The 20,458-nt window shown below is 48.1% G+C and overlaps 1 protein-coding gene across 10 annotated transcripts in view; it reads left to right on the top strand.

The window, feature by feature from the left end:
• Window positions 1–20,458, top strand: part of LOC102064389 (dystrobrevin beta) — a 164,548-nt gene that overhangs the window by 78,138 nt on the left and 65,952 nt on the right. The gene's annotated exons all lie outside the window — the stretch shown is intronic.

Here is a 20,458-nt window from a genome sequence, read left to right as displayed (position 1 = left end):
TTGGGGCAGCATGAATTGGTGGAAACACTTCAGTTTTAAGTGGCCTTGGTGACTCCTGGCTGGGTTTGTGTTGCTGTGCCCAGGTGGGATGGTGCTCAGTGGGGAAATTTCCACTGGAGCCCAGCTCGTCCTCAGGGAATCCTGGAATGTCTGGGTGGGAAGGGGCCCCAAACATCGCCCAGAGCCACCCCTGCCATGGCAGGGACACTGCCACTGTGCCAGGTGCTCCAAAGCCTGTCCAGGCTGGCTCTGGGCACTGCCAGGGATATAAATAATATAATATAATATAATATAATATAATATAATATAATATAATATAATATAATATAATATAATATAATATAATATAATATAATATAATATAATATAATATAATATAATATAATACATTTTCATATTATTATATAATATATAATGGCATAACATGTCATTATATAATATAATATAATATATAATTTATTTATATTATATTATAAATTTTATATTACATATAAATATGTAGTATTTTAATTCTATATTATTGTAATTATTAAATAATATTAAATTAATTTAATTATTTTAGTTATTTTATTAAATTAAATCTATTAAATTTAATTATTTATTAAAGTATAATAAATAATTTTATTATTTATTTATTTATTATAAATAAATTATTATTAATTAAATTAATAAATATTTTTATTTATTAAATTTAATTGTAATATTATATATTATTTTAATAATGTATTGTTATTTATAAATATAGAATTATATAACTATATATTATTATATTTATATATAATATAAGAGAAATGTTTTATATTCTATAATATATAATTAGAGAATATATTAAAATATAATATAATATAATATAATATAATATAATACATTTTCACATTATTATATAATATATAATTGCATAACATGTTATATTATATTATATTATATTATATTATATTATATTATATTATATTATATTATATTATATTATATTATATTATATTATATTATATTATATTATATTATATTATATTATATTACGTTACATTACATTACATTACATTACATTGTATTATATTGAAAGGATACTTACAGAAGGCTACAAAGAACGATAATTAAAAACTCGTGACTCTCTCCAGAGTCCGACACAACCTGACCCTGATTGCTCATTAAGTCAAAAACAATTCACATTAAATTAATGAACAATCACCTGTTGGACAAACAATCTCCAACCGCATTCCAAAGCAGCAAAACCCAGGAGAAGCAAATGAGATAAGCATTGTTTTCCTTTTCCTCAGTTTCCAAGGATCCTGGGCAAGGGGATTTTTCATTGATCGTGATGGTGACCCCTGGGTTTGCTGGGGCTCCGGCAGGAGGGATTTGGTTGGGATTTGGGGTTGCTGAAGGATCCCCCCAGAGTGATCTCTGCAGGGAAGGGCAGGGCTTTGTGGATTGTGGGTGCAGGAGAAGGGGAAACGTGAGATCAGGGAACGGGCGGAGCAGTTTTAAATCCCTTTTCCCCCTGGAGCGCTGTGTCAGGAGGAGGGTGAAGAGCCAAAACTGAAATAACATCAGCACTGGGACATTCCATCCGGGCCCAGCCCTCTGGAGCCAGGAACGCAGCAGCCAGAGTCGGTTTGAGGCTCAAAAAAGGCAGATTTTGGGCAACCAAAGGACACAGTTCTGGTCTGCAGGAAGGGAAATTTGACATCCTGGCTTTGCATGGTCTGGAGTGGACTGAGCTGCTCCCCCCTGGCTGGGAAGGGAAGGTTGGGAAGTTTGGGAATGCCAGGACAGCCTGGGAAATCCCAGGAAATGCTGAAAATCCCAGGAAAAGCTGTAAATGTGCAGCCTGAGAGGGCTGGGAATGCCAGGACAGGCTGAGAATTCCAGAACAGGCTGGGATATCCCAGGAAAGGCTGAGAATCCCAGGAAAAGCTGTAAATGTGCAGCCTGGGAAGGCTGGGAATTTCAGGAGAGGCTGAGAATTCCAGAACAAGCTGAGAAATCCCAGAACAGGCTGAGAATTCCAGAACAAGCTGAGAAATCCCAGAACAGGGTGAGAAATACCAGGATAGGCTTAGAAGGTACACCCCTGGAAAGGTTGGGAATCTCAGGATAGACTGAGAAATCCAGGAAAAGCTCAGAATCCCAAGAAAGGCTGAGAATCCCAGGAAAGCCTGGGAAAGTTGGGAAATCCCAGGACAGGCTGGACCCTGCTGTGGAGGTGTTTGTTTAATGTTGAATTAAATTTTTTATTTTTTTAATGGTTTTTTTTAATGTGTTATAGGGAAATACAGGGGTTTTTCTTATAGTTTTATAAGGCGGTTTTGGTTTTAAGATTAAGGTTTTTGGGATTTTTTAAAAAATTATTTTTAAAATTATTTTTATTTTTTATGGTGTTTTTTATATGTTTGCATTTTGGGGGTTTTTATTTGAGGGATGCTTGAAGTATTTAAATGTTTTTTTGGGGTTTGTAGATGGTTATTTGGGGTTTGTAGATGGTTATTTAGGGTTTCTGATGGGAATTGTGGTTGAGGTTGTTAGGATTGGTTGTATGGTTGGTTTTGGATTTTTTGTATTTAATTGTAGTTGTAGAGTTATGTTTATTTGGTGTTTGAGGTAGGAATTGTGGTTGGGTTAGGATTGGTTGTAGGGCTGGTTTGGGAGTTTTGTGTATTTCATTTTAATTGTAGGGTTATGATTTATTTGGTGCTTGTGGTGGGAATTGTGGTTGGGGTTGTGTTAGGATTGGTTTTGGGTTTTGTTGTATTTGATTTTAATTGATAGGTTTTGTTAATTGGTGTTTGTGGTGGGAATTGTGGCTGGGCTTGTTTTAGGATTGGTTGTAGGTTTGGTTTTGGGTTTTGTTTTATTTAATTTTAATTGTAGGGTTATGATTTATTTGGTGTTTGTGGTGGGAATTGTGGTTGTGTTAGGATTGGTTGTAGGGTTGGTTTTGTGGTTTTGTATTTATATTTACTTGTAGGGTTGTGTTTTATTCAGTGTTTGTGGTGGGAATTGTGGTTGGGGCGGTGTTAGGATTGGTTGTGGGGTTGTTTTAGGGGTTTGTTTTATTTGATTTTAGTTGTAGGGTTATGTTTATTTAGTGTTTGTGGTGGGAATTGAGTTGGGGTTGTGTTAGAATTGGTTGTAAGGCTGGTTTGGGTTTTTTTTAAATTTAATTTTAGCTTTAGGGTTATGCTTTATTCAGTGTTTGTGGTTGGGGTTGTTAGGATTGGTTGTAGGGTTGTTTTGAGGTTTTGTTTTATTTAATTTTAGTTGAAGGGCTATGTTTTATTTTGTGTTTGTGGTGTGAATGTTGGGGTGGGATTGTGTTAGGATTGGTTTGGGGTTGGTTTTGGGGTGTTTTGTGTTTAATTTTAGCTGCAGGGTTATATTTTATTTGGTGTTTGTGGTTGGGGTTGTTAGGATTGGTTGTAGGTTTGGCTTTGGGATTTTTGTATTTAATTATAGCTGCAGGGTTATGTTTTATTTGGTGTCTGTGGTTGGGATTGTTAGGATTGGTTGTAGGGCTGGTTTGGGGGTTTTTTGTATTTAATTTTAGCTGTAGGGTTATGCTTTATTCAGTGTTTGTGGTTGGGGTTGTTAGGATTGGTTGTAGGTTTGGCTTTGGGGTTTTTGTATTTAATTTTAGCTGTAGGGTTATGCTTTATTCAGTGTTTGTGGTTGGGGTTGTTAGGATTGATTGCAGGGCTGGTTTTAAGGTTTTGATTTATTTAATTTTAGTCGAAGGGTTATGTTTTATTCGGTGTTTATGGTGGGAATTGTGGTTGGGGTGGTGTTTGGATTGGTTTAGGGTTGGTTTGGGGTTTTTTGTGTTTAATTTTAGCTGTGGGGTTATTTTGTGGGTTGCAGAGAAGTTTTGGGGTTTTTTATTTGATTTTGTGTGGTGGCTGTGCAGGGGGGAGAGGATTTGGTCAGGGCTGAGCCCCCATCGAGGCCTGGGCAGGGTCTGTTCTGACCTGGAGGGACAGAGCCTGGGGTGATGTCACAGCCCTGGGTGATGTCATAGCCACGGAGTGATGTCATAGCCCTGGGGTGATGTCACAGCCCTGGGGTTACGTCATAGCCCTGGGTGATGTAAGAGCCACAGAGTGATGTCATAGCCCTGGTGTGATGTCATAGCCACGGAGTGATGTCATAGCCCTGGGGTGATGTCACAGCCACTGAGTGATGTCACAGCCACGGAGTGATGTCATAGCCCTGGGGTGATGTCACAGTCACTGAGTGATGTCATAGTCTTCATGTGATATCATAGTCCTGGACTGACATCATAGTCCTGGAGTGATGTCACGTCACTGGTGTGATGTCACAGCCGTGGAGTGATGTCATAACCACGGTGTAATGTCATAGCCCTGGTGTGATGTCATATCTATGGAGTGATGTCACAGCCCTGGTGTGATATCATAGCCCTGGTGTGATGTCATAGTCCCAGTGTGATGTCATAGCCCCGGAGTGATTTCATAGCCCTGGTGTGACGTCATAGCTATGGAGTGATGTCACAGCCCCATGTGATGTCACAACCCTGGTGTGACATCATAGTCCCAGTGTGATGTCATAGCCCTGGAGTGATATCATTGTCATGATGTGATGTCATAGCTATGGAGTGATGTCACAGCCCTGGTGTGATGTCACAACCCCGGTGTGATGTCATAGCTATGGAGAGATGTCACAGCTCTGGTGTGATGTCACAGCCCTGGAGAAACAGAGCTCAGTGTGATGTCACAACCCCGGTGTGATGTCACAGCCCTGGTGTGATGTCATAACCCTGGTGTGATGTCACAGCCCTGGAGAAACAGAGGTCGGTGTGATGTCACAGCCCTTGAGTGATGTCATAACCCTGGTGTGATGTCACAGCCCTGGAGAAACAGAGGTCGGTGTGATGTCACAGCCCTTGAGTGATGTCATAACCCTGGTGTGATGTCACAGCCCTGGAGAAACAGAGCTCGGTGTGATGTCACAACCCCGGTGTGATGTCACAGCCCTGGTGTGATGTCACAGCCCTGGTGTGATGTCATAGCCTAGGTGAGCTGGGATGGGTTAGTCCAGCTCTGGGTTAACGGGGATGGGTTAGTCCTGCTCTGGGTTAACTGGGATGGGTTAGCCCTGCTCTGGGTTAACCGGGATGGGTTAGCCCTGCTCTGGGTTAGCTGGGATGGGTTAGCCCTGCTCTGGGTTAACCGGGATGGGTTAGCCCTGCTCGGGGTGAGCTGGGATGGGTTAGCCCTGCTCTGGGTTAGCTGGGATGGGTTAGCCCTGCTCTGGGTTAGCTGGGATGGGTTAGCCCTGCTCTGGGTTAACCGGGATGGGTTAGCCCTGCTCTGGGTTAACCGGGATGGGTTAGCCCTGCTCTGGGTTAGCTGGGATGGGTTAGCCCTGCTCGGGGGTGAGCTGGGATGGATTTAATCCTGCTCTGGATTAATCTGGTTTGGGTTTAATCCTGCCCTGGAGCGAGCAGAGAACGCTTGTACAGATCCAATCCAACCCTGGAGCAGCGGGGAGCCCTGGATTGGGCTCAGTCCTGCTCTGGGGTGAACAGGGAGTCTTGAGATGGGTTTGGGTTTAACCCTGCCCTGCAGCAGCAGAGCAGCTTCCCAGCCTGGCAGAGATCTCAGGCCCTGTCTCAGGAATGTCCCAGAGCAGCAGGAATGCTCCAGAACAGAACAGGAATGTCCCAGAGCAGCAGGAATGTCCCAGAACACAGCAGGAATGTTCTAGAACAGAGCAGGAATGTCCCAGAGCAGAGCAGGAATGTCCCAGAACACAGCAGGAATGTTCCAGAACAGAGCAGGAATGTCCCAGAGCAGCAGGAATGTCCCAGAGCAGCAGGAATGTCCCAGAGCAGAGCAGGAATGTGCCAGAACAGAGCAGGAATGTCCCAGAGCAGAGCAGGAATGTGCCAGAACAGAGCAGGAATGTGCCAGAACAGAGCAGGAATGTCCCAGAACAGCAGGAATGTTCTAGAGCAGCAGGAATATCCCAGAGCAGCAGGAATGTCCCAGAGCAGCAGGAATGTCCCAGAGCAGCAGGAATGTCCCAGAACAGAGCAGGAATGTTCCAGAACAGAGCAGGAATGTTCCAGAGCAGAGCAGGAATGTCCCAGAGCAGAGCAGGAATGTCCCAGAAGAGCAGGAATGTCCCAGAACAGCAGGAATGTTCCAGAGCAGAGCAGGAATGTCCCAGAACAGAGCGGGAATGTCCCAGAACAGGGCAGGAATGTTCCAGAACAGCAGGAATGTCCCAGAAGAGCAGGAATGTCCCAGAACAGAGCAGGAATGTTCCAGAGCAGAGCAGGAATGTCCCAGAACAGAGCGGGAATGTCCCAGAACAGAGCAGGAATGTCCCAGAGCAGAGCAGGAATGTTCCAGAACAGAGCAGGAATGTCCCAGAACAGCAGGAATGTCCCAGAGCAGAGCAGGAATGTCCCAGAACAGCAGGAATGTCCCAGAACAGAGCAGGAATGTCCCAGAACAGAACAGGAATGTCCCAGAACAGCAGGAATGTTCCAGAGCGGAGCAGGAATGTCCCAGAACAGCAGGAATGTTCCAGAACAGAGCAGGAATGTCCCAGAACAGCAGGAATGTCCCAGAGCAGAGCAGGAATGTTCCAGAACAGCAGGAATGTCCCAGAGCAGAGCAGGAATGTTCCAGAACAGAACAGGAATGTCCCAGAGCAGAGCAGGAATGTCCCAGAGCAGAGCAGGAATGTTCCAGAACAGCAGGAATGTCCCAGAGCACCAGGAATGTTCCAGAACAGCAGGAATGCCCCAGAACAGGGCAGGAATGTTCCAGAACAGCAGGAATGTCCCAGAGCAGAGCAGGAATGTCCCAGAGCAGCAGGAATGTCCCAGAATGGAGCAGGAATGACCCAGAACAGCAGGAATGTCCCAGAACAGCAGGAATGTCCCAGAACAGAGCAGGAATGTCCCAGAACAGCAGGAATGTCCCAGAACAGAGCAGGAATGTCCCAGAACAGCAGGAATGTCCCAGAGCAGAGCAGGAATATCCCAGAGCACAACAGGAATGTCCCAGAACAGCAGGAATGTCCCAGAACAGAACAGGAATGTCCCAGAGCAGCAGGAATGTCCCAGAACAGCAGGAATGTCCCAGAACAGCAGGAATGTTCCAGAACAGCAGGAATGTCCCAGAGCAGAGCAGGAATGTCCCAGAGCAGAACAGGAATGTCCCAGAGCAGAGCAGGAATGTCCCAGAGCAGAGCAGGAATGTCCCAGAGCAGCAGGAATGTCCCAGAGCAGAGCAGGAATGTCCCAGAGCAGAGCAGGAATGTCCCAGAACAGAACAGGAATGTCCCAGAGCAGAGCAGGAATGTCCCAGAGCAGAGCAGGAATGTCCCAGAGCAGCAGGAATGTCCCAGAGCAGAGCAGGAATGTCCCAGATATCAGAATAGGATTTTCATTTTAGACCCTCTCCCACTCTTTGCCACTTTTTTCTCCTGCTCCTGATGGTCTCTGGGATGTGTTTGTCGCATTTCTCACTTTCCTTCCAGCTCGCCACAGATTTTTTGTTTTCACTTTTAGTGACAAATGTGCCTGTGGCAGTCGTGCTTCCATCATGAGGCGATCCCTGCCATGGCTGCAGAGATGTTCCAGCAGGATTTGATTTGTTTTGGCAAGGCCTGCCTCTCCTTGCTTTATTTTTTGTCCCTGGGAATTGTGATGCTGCTGCTGGGTTTGGCAGGGCAGAATTCCAGAATGTTCTCCTCTGACGTCTTTTCTTTGGGCAAGGGCTGGAAGTGGTTAAAGGAGCGGCCTGGTGGAGTCCAGGATGTGAAATATTTATTGCTTCCCTGCTGGATTTCACAGCCCTGCTGGCTCTGGTGCAGCAGTGCTGGCTTCAAGTGCTCAAGGGCTGGAGGGAGCGTGGGCAGTGCTTGGTGTGACGCAGAACTCCCTTCATCCATCCATCCATCATCCATCCATCATCCATCCATCCATCATCCATCATCCATCCATCCATCCATCCATCCATCCATCCATCCATCATCCATCCATCCATCCATCCATCCATCCATCATCCATCCATCCATCATCCATCCATCCATCATCCATCCATCCATCCATCCATCCATCCATCCATCCATCATCCATCCATTCATCATCCATCCATCATCCATCCATCATCCATCCATCCATCCATCCATCCATCCATCCATCCATCCATCATCCATCATCCATCCATCCATCCATCCATCCATCCATCCATCATCCATCCATCCATCCATCCATCCATCCATCCATCATCCATCCATCCATCATCCATCCATCCATCCATCCATCCATCCATCCATCATCCATCCATCCATCCATCCATCCATCCATCATCCATCCATCCATCCATCATCCACCCATCCATCATCCATCCCTCCATCCATCCATCCATCCATCCATCCATCCATCCATCCATCCATCCATCCATCATCCATCCATCTTCCATCCATCCAACACTCCTGTGTGCCATGGGCAGCAGCTGTTCATTCCAAAATTCCATTTGAACCACCAAAGTGAGCATTCCCACGCTGCTCCCTATGGAATTGTGGCTTTTCAGGCCCAGGGAGAGCTGAGGCTTTTTGGGTGCTCAGGATTGTCCACCCAGGTGTGGGTGGAATTCGGGTTGGAGGCTTTGCTGGTGTCTTGGATATCACCCAGAGAAGGGATTGTTTGTGGAGGCACAGGATGGTTTGGGTGGGAAGGACTAAGAGCCTGAATGAGGGATGTGGGACTCCAGGGGCTCTTCAAAATGCAGATTATTGTGTACAAAATGCAGTTTGGTGTGTACAAAATGTAGTTTAGTACCTCCAGGTTTGTGGATGGCAGAGCTGTGCCTACAGCTGTCAGCTCCAGCTGCAGACAGGCCTGGAGACCCTTTGGTTTTGGTTACATTGCATTATATACTTTTCTTTTTCTTACAAATGCATTATATTCTTTTCTTTTGGTTACAAATGCATTATATACTTTTCTTTTTGTTACAAATGCATTATATACTTTTCTTTTGGTTACAGTGCATTGTATACTTTTCTTTTGGTTACAATGCATTCTATACTTTTCTTCGCTTAACTCTTCATACAGAAGAACCAATCTATACCTTAACTATTATCTGTAGCCTATCATAACTGCTGTAATTATCACATTCATGTCACTGTTCTCCAATCACTAACAGTCAGTACATTGCAGTTTAAGCTAGAAGTCGTTTTTCAGTTTTCTTGCAGTGGAAAATTCTGAGACCTTTTTTCTACTTGCAGTATCAGCAGTCTTGTTTGCCCTTTCTCTCTTTTTCTTTTCTTTTCTTTTCTTTTCTTTTCTTTTCTTTTCTTTTCTTTTCTTTTCTTTTCTTTTCTTTTCTTTTCTTTTCTTTTCTTTTCTTTTCTTTTCTTTTTCTTGTTTGGGGTGGGTTTATCCTTTGCTCTAAGCCATACAAACCCCTTCTAACTCACACACCCTCTGCCTCCTTGGTTATCCAGCAAGACTGGCTCAGCAATTCCTTTCTTCCATATCAAAAGTTGCTTCCATCTCTATTCCTTCTTTGGATTCTATATCCAAAAATCTTTCTGACAAGCACACATATCTGTGAGACTTTCTTGTCAAACTTTCAGCCTTCCCAACAGGGACCTTGAATCCCATCCAGTGCCATGGCAGGGACACCTCCCCTGTCCCAGGGTGTCCCCAACCCTGCCCAACCTGGCCTTGGGCACTGCCAAGGATGGGGAATCCACAAAATCTTCAATTTTCATGGATTTCAGACAAAATTCACAAAATTCCTTCCATGCACAGTGCTGGGAAACGCAGCAGCACCAGCTCCACCCCACCTTGCAGGAGAACATCCTCGAAGCTGGGGGTGAGCAGTGCTCCTAAACCCCCTAATGCAATTGCAGGTAATTAACACGAACGTGTTTGTGTGGGTGCATCTGCAGAGCTCTCCCTGGGACCATTACCCAGAGCCACGTGAGGGACATCTGGATCCTCTGCTGCTCCGTGTGGCACCTGGCCCTCGTTAGCAGGGATGAGGAAATGGCAGTTTGGGATTTCTTGACCTCACATGAAATCCATTTCTCTGGGCAAAGGTTGCTAACAGCTGGCAGCAATTTGGGGCTGGGCTCATCATCTGCTGCACAGATTTTATTGCTCTGCTTTGGCCCTTTCCTCTGTTGGGAACATTCCCTTTTTCCACCTCCTCTCTTTATAGGGGTTGTCTTTTTCAAAGGCAGCCCTGGAACATCTTGTCGAGGCATGTTCTGTGCAGCTCCAGGCTTTAGGTATGGCCTGACACAGCCAAGCTGGGCATAAATCACTCGTTTTCCTCTTTGCCGTAAAAGTTTTTGTCTTTTTGAAGTGGCTGCTTTCACCAGAGGCAATCTTGGCCCCTCTCCAGTTTGTTCTGCACCTCCCCAGCCCAACAAAGGCATTTCTGCTCTGGGGCTTGGGGCACAGGGGAGAATGCAGGGGGACACGGGGGGCTGGAGCCCTGGGGATGCTCCAGGGGGGCAGAGGAGGCTCTGGGAGAGCTCCCAGGACATGGAGAGGGACTGGGGAGTGGGCAGGGAGCGATGGGTGCAGCCTGAAAGAGGGGAAATTGGGATTAGATATTGGGAATTAGGAGTTGGCCTGGCACAGGGTGCGCACCCTGCATCCCTGGCAGTGCCCAAGGCCAGGCTGGACACTGGCACACCCTGGGACCATGGGAGGTAATTCCATTAAGGAATTCCATGGAGGAATTGTCCCCAGTTATTGCCCAGTCACCCTCTGAAGCCACCCTGGTGTGGCAGAGGCAGGAGATATCTGTGCCCCTGGCAGGGACAGGGCCTGAGGTGTTTGGGGGTCTCCTCTCCTCTGGCCAGGGATCCCCATTGACAAATGGGACCAATTATGGCTCTGCTGCAAGAGAAAAACCTTTTAACTCAGGGGGTTGTTGGGTTTTTTTTTTAGATTTTTTTGTAGTTACAGCTGATTTGAAGCAGGCTGGAAGCAAGATAAAGAAACCCAGCAAACCCAGGCCTGCTGCTGTTTGGCATGACAGAAATATCCTGGATTCAGGGCCTGGGGATGCTGGGGTTGGATTTTACTGCTGGTTTAGATGGTGTCAGACAGGGCAGGGATCCCTTCCCTTCCTCAGGAAAGGCAAACCTGGCCCTGGCATCAATTCATCTCCACAATTCTGTTTGGCATGACAGAAATATCCTGCATTCAGGGCCTGGGGATGCTGGGGTTGGATTTTACTGCTGGTTTAGATGGTGTCAGACAGGGCAGGGATCCCTTCCTTCCTCAGGAAAGGCAAACCTGGCCCTGGCATCAATTCATCTCCACAGTTCTGTTTGGCATTACAGAAATATCCTGCATTCAGGGCCTGGGGATGCTGGGGTTGGGTTTCAGGACTGGTTTAGATGGTGTCAGGGCAGGGATCCTTTCACCTCCTCAGGAAAGGCAAACCTGGCCCTGGCATTAATTCATCTCCACAACTCTGTTTGGCATGACAGAAATATCCTGCATTCAGAGCCTGGGGATGCTGGGGTTGGGTTTCAGGACTGGTTTAGATGGTGTCAGGGCAGGGATCCTTTCACCTCCTCAGGAAAGGCAAACCTGGCCCTGGCATTAATTCATCTCCACAGTTCTGTTTGGCATTACAGAAATATCCTGCATTCAGAGCTTGGGGATGCTGGGGTTGGGTTTCAGGACTGGTTTAGATGGTGTCAGACAGGGCAGGGATCCTTTCACCTCCTCAGGAAAGGCAAACCTGGCCCTGGCATCAATTCATCTCCACAATTCTGTTTGGCGTGACAGAAATATCCTGGAATCAGGGCCTGGGGATGCTGGGGTTGGATTTTACTGCTGGTTTAGATGGTGTCAGACAGGGCAGGGATCCCTTCCCTTCCACAGGAAAGGGAAACCTGGCCCTGGCATCAATTCATCTCCACAGTTCTGTTTGTTATTACAGAAATATCCTGGAATCAGGGCCTGGGGATGCTGGGGTTGGATTTTACTGCTGGTTTAGATGGTGTCAGACAGGGCAGGGATCCTTTCACCTCCTCAGGAAAGGCAAACCTGGCCCTGGCATCAATTCATCTCCACAACTCTGTTTGGCATGACAGAAATATCCTGGAATCAGGGCCTGGGGATGCTGGGGTTGGATTTTACTGCTGGTTTAGATGGTGTCAGGTCAGGGATCCTTTCACCTCCTCAGGAAAGGCAAACCTGGCCCTGGCCTCAATCCATGCCCAGAGCAGCCCTGCCCCAGATCAGTCCCAGCTGCAGCCCCAGCCTCGCGTGATGCTCCCAGCCTGGAGCCTCCTAGGGTGGTTTTTTATTTATTTATCCAAGGGAAATGGGAGTTGTTGTAACGAGCAAAATCCCTGTGTAACCCAGACTGGGGTTGCAGAGAAGGGCTGTGCTGGGCTGGTGATTTACTGCTGTAAACACAAATCCTGCCTCCAGCCTGGGCCAGGTGTGCTTAAACCCACAAAGAATTAAAGCAGCAGAGAAATAGAAAGTGTTGGTGTTTAAAGTGAAGTTTTGGTGTTTTAAGTGAAGTTTTGGTGTTTTAACTGAAGTGTTGGTGCTCTAACTGAAATTTTGTTGTTTTGGCCGAAGTTTTGTTGTCTTGACTGAAGTGTTGGTGCTTTAACTGAAGTGTTGGTGTTCTAACTGAAGTTTTGGTGTTATAACTGAAGTTTTGGTGTTCTAACTGAAGTGTTGGAGTTTCAAGTGAAATTTTGGTGTTATAACTGAAGTTTTGGTGTTCTAACTGAAGTGTTGGAGTTTCAAGTGAAATTTTGGTGTTATAACTGAAGTTTTCGTGTTATAACTGAAGTTTTGGTGTTGTAACTGAAGTGTTGGTGTTTGAACTGCAGTTTTGGTGTTCTAACTGAAGTGTTGGTGCTTTAACTGAAGTTTCTGTGTTTTAACTGAAGTGTTGGTGTTGTAACTGAAGTTTTGGTGTTTTGAAGTGCTGGTGTTCTCACTGATGTAGTTCAGGGGAAGTGCCCATGGACAGGTACATGGGATGTGGGACGTGGGGTGTGGGATGTCAGACAGGGGATTTGGGATTTGGGGTGTGGGATTTGGGGTTTGGGGTGTGGGATTTGGGGTTTGGGGTGTGTGCCTGTGGCCCTCAGTCAGCAAACTCTGCTCCCCAGGCACTGATGATATCTGGGTGTGGGATGGGGGATTTGGGATGTAGGATTTGGGATTTGAGACATGGGATTTGGGATATGGTACATGGGATGTGGGATTTGGAATGTGGTATGTCAGACACGGGATTTGGGATGTGGGATTTGGGATGTGGGATGTGGGATGTGGGGTGTGGAATGTGGGGTGTGGGATTCGGGATGTGGGATTTGGGGTTTGGGATGTGGGGTGTGGGACACTGGATTTGGGACGTGGGATATGGGACACTGGATTTGGGATATGGGATTTGGGATGTAGGATTTGGGATGTGGGATTCGGGATGTGGTAAATGGGATTTGGGATGTAGGGTATGGGACACTGGATTTGAGATATGGGATTTGGGATGTGGGATGTAGGATTTGGGATGTGGGATTTGGGATGTGGTAAATGGGACATGGGATTTGGGGTGTGGGATTTGGGATGTGGGAACTCCTCAAGTTCCTCTGTAAATCATGAGGGTCCTGGAAATCCTCAGATTCCTCTGAGCTATGTAAATCCTGGGGTTCCTGGAACTTTTCAGGTTCCTCTGTAAATCCTGGAGCTCCTTAGGGTCCTCTGTAAATCCTGGAACTCTCCAGGTTCCTCTGTAAACCCTGGAGCTCCTGGAACTCCTCAGGGTCCTGAGCTCTGTAAATCCTGGGGCTGCTGGAACTCCCGAGGTTCCTCAGTAAATCCTGGAACCCCTCAGGTTCCTGTCAGCTCTGTAAATCCTGGAGCTCCTCATTGTCCTCTGTAAATCCTGGGCTTCTGCTTCCTCAGGGTTCTCTGTAAATCCTGGGGCTCCTCAGGTTCCTCTGTAAATCTTGAAACTCCCCAGGTTCCTCTATAAATCCTGGGGCTCCTGGAATTCCTCAGGTTCCTGTCAGCTCTGTAAATTCTGGGGCTCCTGGAGATCCTCAAGTTCCTCTGTAAATTCTGGGGCTCCTGGAGATCCTCAGGTTCCTGTCAGCTCTGTAAATCCTGGGATCTTCCTCAGGTTCCTCTGAGCTCTGTAAGTCCTGGGGCTCCTGGAACCCCTCGGGGTTCTCTGTGAATCCTGGAGCTCCTCAGGTTCCTCTGTGAATCCTGGAGCTCCTCAGGTTCCTCTGTAAATCCCGGGATCCTGGAGTTCCTCAGGGCCCTTTGTAAATCCTGGGCTCCTTCTTCCTCAGGTCCTGTCAGCTCTGTAAATCCTGGAATCCTGGAGCTCCTCAGGTCCTGTCAGCTCTGTAAATCCTGGAATCCTGGAGCTCCTCAGGTTCCTGAGGTCGGTAAATGCTGGGCTCCTGCTCTCCCAGCTCCCTGGTGGATCTCCCAGCCCTTCCTGGCGGTTTGCTGTGCTGCTCTGCAGTGTGAATCTGCATTCCCAGTGCCCAGGGCAGGGAGCTGGGCCTGTCCTGCCCTCACCAGGGCCTCCCTCTGCAAGGAAAAGGGGTGCTGGGGATGGTGTGGGGCACAGGGTCACCCCCAGTGCTGGGGAGCTGGGCAGGCTCCAGCCCCACCCTGGCACTGCTGAGGTTAAATTTCACCTTCTCTGCCTCTTCCTTTTGGACACCAGGAGGAATTTCTGCATGGAAAGGGTGCTCAGGCCTTGGACCTGCCCAGGGAGGTTGGCAGTGCCCATCCCTGCAGGTGGCACCTGGATGTGGCACTGGGTGCCCTGGGCTGGGCACAAGGTGGGCATTGGGCACAGCTGGCACTGGGTGGGCTGGGAGGATTTTCCAGCCTGAATGACCCTGGGATTCTGTGAAGCTCCAGCAATCTCTGCCTGGAGCTGTTTGCAGTTCAGATCTCTGGGAATGACCTTCCTCAGGCACTCTGTGACAGTTTGGGGTCATTTTCAGCAGGAGGAGCCCCCAGGTCTCTGCCCTGCAGCAGCTGCTTGGACAAGGGGAAATGGGCTCAGGGCAGGCTCAGGGTGGGCACCAGGAGGAATTTCTGCATGGAAAGGGGGCTCAGGCCTTGGAACTGCCCAGGGAGGTTGGCAGTGCCCATCCCTGCAGGTGGCACCTGGATGTGGCACTCAGGGTGGGCATTGGGCACAGCCTGGATTGGAAAGTCTGGGAGGGATTTTCCAGCCTCAAGGACTCTGGAATTCCTCCAGGAATGAAATTCTGCCTGTCTGGGGTGTGTGCAGAGCTCTGAGCATCACTGGGAGTGATGAGGAGGAGGAGCAGGAGGAGGAGGAGGAGGAGGAGGAAGGTACCGTGACTCTGAGCATCACTGAGTGATGCTGAGAGGGAGGAGGAGGAGCAGGAGGAGGAGGAGGAGGAGAGTGAGCTGGAGCCATGATGAAGCAGCTCCGTGCCTCTGCCCTGTCATCCCTGACGTGTCCCTGCTCCCTGTGTGGGAAGGCAAAGCCCAGCATCATTCCCCAGCATTTGGGGAGGGTTTTTGCAGCTCCTCTGCATCTCGTGCTGCTGCTGCTGCTGCTGCTGACAGGCCAGGAGTGCCAAAAATAGGATGAGGAATGGTTCGGTTGTGTAGGAAAAGCAGGAAATGCTGGCAGGCCCCAGCTGCTGCTCACCTGTGTGATGCAGCACTGTGAGCTCCCATCCCTGCCTGAAACACAGAACTGACACCCAGAGAGCCACAAATGTCAGAATTACCCACCCAGAACCACCCCAATATCAGAATTATCCACCCAGAGAGCCACCCCAGTGTCAGAATTATCCACCCAGAGAGCCACAAATGCCAGGTTTATCCACCCAGAGAGCCACCCCAATATCAGATTTATCCACCCAGAGAACCACCCCAATATCAGATTTATCCACCCAGAGCCGCCTCAATTCAGATTTATCCACCCAGAGAGCCACAAATATCAGATTTACCCACCCAGAGCCACCCCAATTCAGATTTATCCACCCAGAGCCACCCCAATGTCAGATTTTCCCACCCAGAACCACCCCAATTCAGATTTATCCACCCAGAGAACCACAAATATCAGATTTACCCACCCAGAGCCACCCCAATATCAGATTTATCCACCCAGAGCCACCCCAATTCAGATTTATCCACCCAGAGAGCCACCCCAATATCAGATTTACCCACCCAGAGCCACCCCAGTGTCAGAATTATCCACCCAGAGAGCCACAAATGCCAGGTTTATCCACCCAGAGAGCCACCCCAATGTCAGATTTACCCACCCAGAGAGCCACCCCAATGTGAGATTTATCCACCCAGAGCCACCTCAATATCAGATTTATCCACCCAGAGCCACCCCAATGTGAGATTTATCCACCCAGAGCCACCCCAATATCAGATTTATCCACCCAGAGAGCCACCCCAATATCAGATTTACCCATCCAGAGCCACCCCAATGTCCGATTTATCCACCAGAGAGCCACCCCAATATCAGAATTATCCACCCAGAGCCACCCCAATTCAGATTTATCCACCCAGAGAGCCACAAATATCAGATTTATCCACCCAGAGCCACCCCAATATCAGATTTATCCACCCAAATGTCACCCATCCTTCCCAGCCCCCTAAATTCACACCCATTACCCTTCCTGCAGAGGCTTCACAAGGTGGATTTTGATTTTACATCAGCACTGAGAGATGCTTTCCTTCAGCTCTGCCCTGCCCTGCTCATCAAACTCCTCATTCCCCATTTCACCCCCTCCAGCCCCTTTATTCAGAGGAGATCTGTGGGTACAGAAATCCAGCTGTGCTCACATTTTATCATTCCATGGTTGGGGTTTATGGAGAGCAAATCCCACATTTTGAGGGCTGCGTTCCTCACTCCAGGGCCTGCCCAGGGATGGTCCATCCTGCTGGGATCTGTTTTCATGGACAATGTGGGGTTTTCCCAGGATTTCTCTCATGTCCTTGTGCCCTTGTTCATCATAGACAATCCAGGATTTTCCCAGGATTCTCTCCTGTCCCTATGCCATGGTCCCTCATATAAAACAACAACAACAATAATAATAATAATATAATTCCCCAGGATTTCTCTCCTGTCCCTGCCCTGCAGGTGGCATTTCCTGACCCTCTGGCACCTGATTCCTGCCCATGGCATTATCCATGATTCCTGTCCCTGCATTATCCACGATCCCTGCCCATGGCATTATCCATGATTTCTGCCCATGGCATTAACCACGATCCCTGTCCATGGCATTATCCATGATCCCTGCCCATGGCATTATCCATGATCCCTGCCCATGGCATTATCCATGATCCCTGCCCATGGCATTATCCACGATCCCTGCCCATGGCATTATCCAGGATTCCTGCCCATGGCATTATCCACGATCCCTGCCCATGGCATTATCCATGATCCCTGGCCATGGCATTATCCAGGATCCCTGCCCATGGCATTATCCAGGATTCCTGGCCCTGCATTATCCATGATCCCTGGCCCTGCATTATCCAGGATTCCTTCCCATGGCATTATCCATGATCCCTGCCCCTGCATTATCCATGATCCCTGCCCATGGCATTATCCAGGATTCCTGGCCCTGCATTATCCATGATCCCTGCCCATGCATTATCCAGGATCCTTGTCCATGGCATTATCCATGATCCCTGCCCATGGCATTATCCATGATCCCTGCCCATGCATTATCCAGGATCCTTGTCCATGGCATTATCCATGATCCCTGCCCATGGCATTATCCATGATCCCTGCCCATGGCATTATCCATGATCCCTGCCCATGGCATTATCCACGATCCCTGCCCATGGCATTATCCATGATCCCTGCCCATGCATTATCCAGGATCCTTGTCCATGGCATTATCCATGATCCCTGCCCATGGCATTATCCACAATCCCTGCCCATGGCATTATCCACGATTCCACACCTGCCATGGCAGTGCTCCCCTCCAGCCCAGCTTTCCCCAGTCCCCAGAGTCCTCGAGGACTGCAGCAAACATTGGGAAGTCGTTCAGGAAATGATGGAAGCCAGGAGGAATTTAAACATTTCCCCCGTTTTTGTGTCCTCGCCCACATTCTGCCTGCACTGGCCGCCTCCTCTCCCCCTTCCCAAGCAGCCCAGACCTGGAGCTGCTCTCCCTGCCCTGCAGACCCAGGCAGCCTCTGCTCCCCCCTGCAGCAGCAGCAGCAGCAGCCCAAGCCACATTAATCATTAATTAATGATTAATCCTTAATCATTGTTTCCATCACCACCCCACAGCGCTCTCCCCCAGGATGCCTCCACACCTCCTTTCCTGCACACACGTCACAGGAGCCTCGGGGGCTCAGCTTGGAGCCAGAATTACTCTTCCCTGCCTCCTTCCCTGCTTCCCTGCCTCCCCCAGCTGCCACCAGAGCATCCCAAACGAGCCCCAGCCCCTCCTGGCAAGGACTGGGCTCCCTGCTCCTCATCCTGAGCGGGTTCTGAGCATCCCAAACATCTCCAGCCCCTCTGAGCATCCCCAGCTCCTCCTGGCAAGGACTGGTATTGGGATTCATATTCCAATACAACACACTGCAACAGACTGAGTCATCCTGAGATGGTTCTGAACATCCCAAACGTGCCCCAGCCCCTGTGAACATCCCCAGCCCTTCCTGCAAGGGCTGGGTTTGAGTTCAGGATGCTCCTCACACTGTGGCTCTGCACATCCCCAGCCCCTGTGAGCATCCCCAGCCCATCCTGGCAAGGGCTGGGCTCCAGTTTTTGGAGGTTTTCCTTTTGCTGCTCCTCACCATGAGCTGGCTCTGAGCATCCCCAGCCCCTCTGAGCATCCCCAGCCCCTCCTGGTAAGGACTGAGTCATCCTGAGATGGTTCTGAACATCCCAAACGTGCCCCAGCCCCTGTGAACATCCCCAACCCATCCTGGCAAGGACTGGGTTTGAGTTCAGGATGTTCCTCACACTGTGGCTCTGCACATCCCCAGCCCCTGTGAGCATCCCCAGCTCCTCCTGCAAGGACTGGGCTCCCTGCTCCTCATCCTGAGTGGGTTCTGAGCATCCCAAACATCTTCAGCCCCTGTGAGCATCCCCAGCCCCTCCTGCAAGGGCTGGGTTTGAGTTCAGGATGCTCCTCACCCTGAGGGTGGCTCTGCACATCCCCAGCCCCTGTGAGCATCCCCAGCCCCTCCTGCAAGGGCTGGGTTTGAGTTCAGGATGTTTCTCACCCTGCACAGCTCCTCAGGTGCTCTCCTGCAGGTGCCAGGGGTCCCTGGGGCTCTGAGCAGCCCTGGAGGGGTCCCAGCAGGGCTGGACGTGGCACTCAGTGCCCGGTGGGGTCGGGCACAGCTGGGATGGGCCGGGAGGGATTTCCCTGCCCTGCCCTTTCTGGGTGGTTTCCCTGCAGCTCAGGGAGCTCAGAGTGTGCAGGAATTGGGTTTTGCTGTGCACAGCCTCTCCTCTCCCGAGAGGAACAATGATGTGCAGCTCTGTCATCTTTCTTTCCATGAGTCAGGTGGTTTTCCCCTCCAAGCAGCCTTTTCTCAGTGTCTGGAACATTTCCATTCCTCAGCAGGGCAACTGCTCCGCTGCCACTGCTTTTCCTGCACTTCTCACTTCTGGGCAGGAATTGGAAATGTCTGAATGTAGGAAATGGGGGTTTGTGTAAAAACCTCCCCAGGCCAACTCACCTGCTTGATCCACGTTCGAATCCAGTACAATTCCATTCTGTGCTCACCAGAAGTGTCCCTGGTGCTGCTGTGGGAACCACAAAGATCCATCAGATCCATCAGAATCCCCATTTCTGCCCCCAGGCTGGTGGGGAGAGCACCTTGGCTCCAGCCCAGCACAGCCAGGCCTGGCCTCTGCTGGGTCTGGGTTAACTCAGCTGGGCTTGGTTTAATACTATTATTATTATTATTATTATTATTATTATTATTATTATTATTATTATTATTATTATTTTAAATATATCATTATAATATATATAATCATAATTATATAATTATATATATTATATTATATTATATTATATTATATTATATTATATTATATTATATTATATTATATTATATTATATTATATTATATTATATATAGTATTATAATAATTATTATATATAATATATAATGTTATATATATAATAATATATAACATTATATATCATATTATTTTATTGTTGCTGTTATTGTTATAACAATAAAATTATTACAACAACAATTTATAACAATAATAACAATTATTGTAGCAATAAAATAAAGTAAAACCAAAAACTAAAATAATAATGATAATGATAATAATAATAATAATAATTTTCTTTAATTACTGCCTCTGCCTGGCTTTTCTCCCCTGGTGTTCCCCTCTCCCCCTTGGCACCCTTGGCATTCCCAGCTCCACTTCCCTTTGCCACAGCCACCAAAAGCTCCTCTGCCACAGCCCTGTCCTTTCTT

This window comes from Zonotrichia albicollis, chromosome 3 (genome assembly GCF_047830755.1).
Source record: "Zonotrichia albicollis isolate bZonAlb1 chromosome 3, bZonAlb1.hap1, whole genome shotgun sequence".
Lineage (NCBI taxonomy): Eukaryota > Metazoa > Chordata > Aves > Passeriformes > Passerellidae > Zonotrichia > Zonotrichia albicollis.
This window is presented reverse-complemented; position numbering and strand designations above follow the sequence as displayed.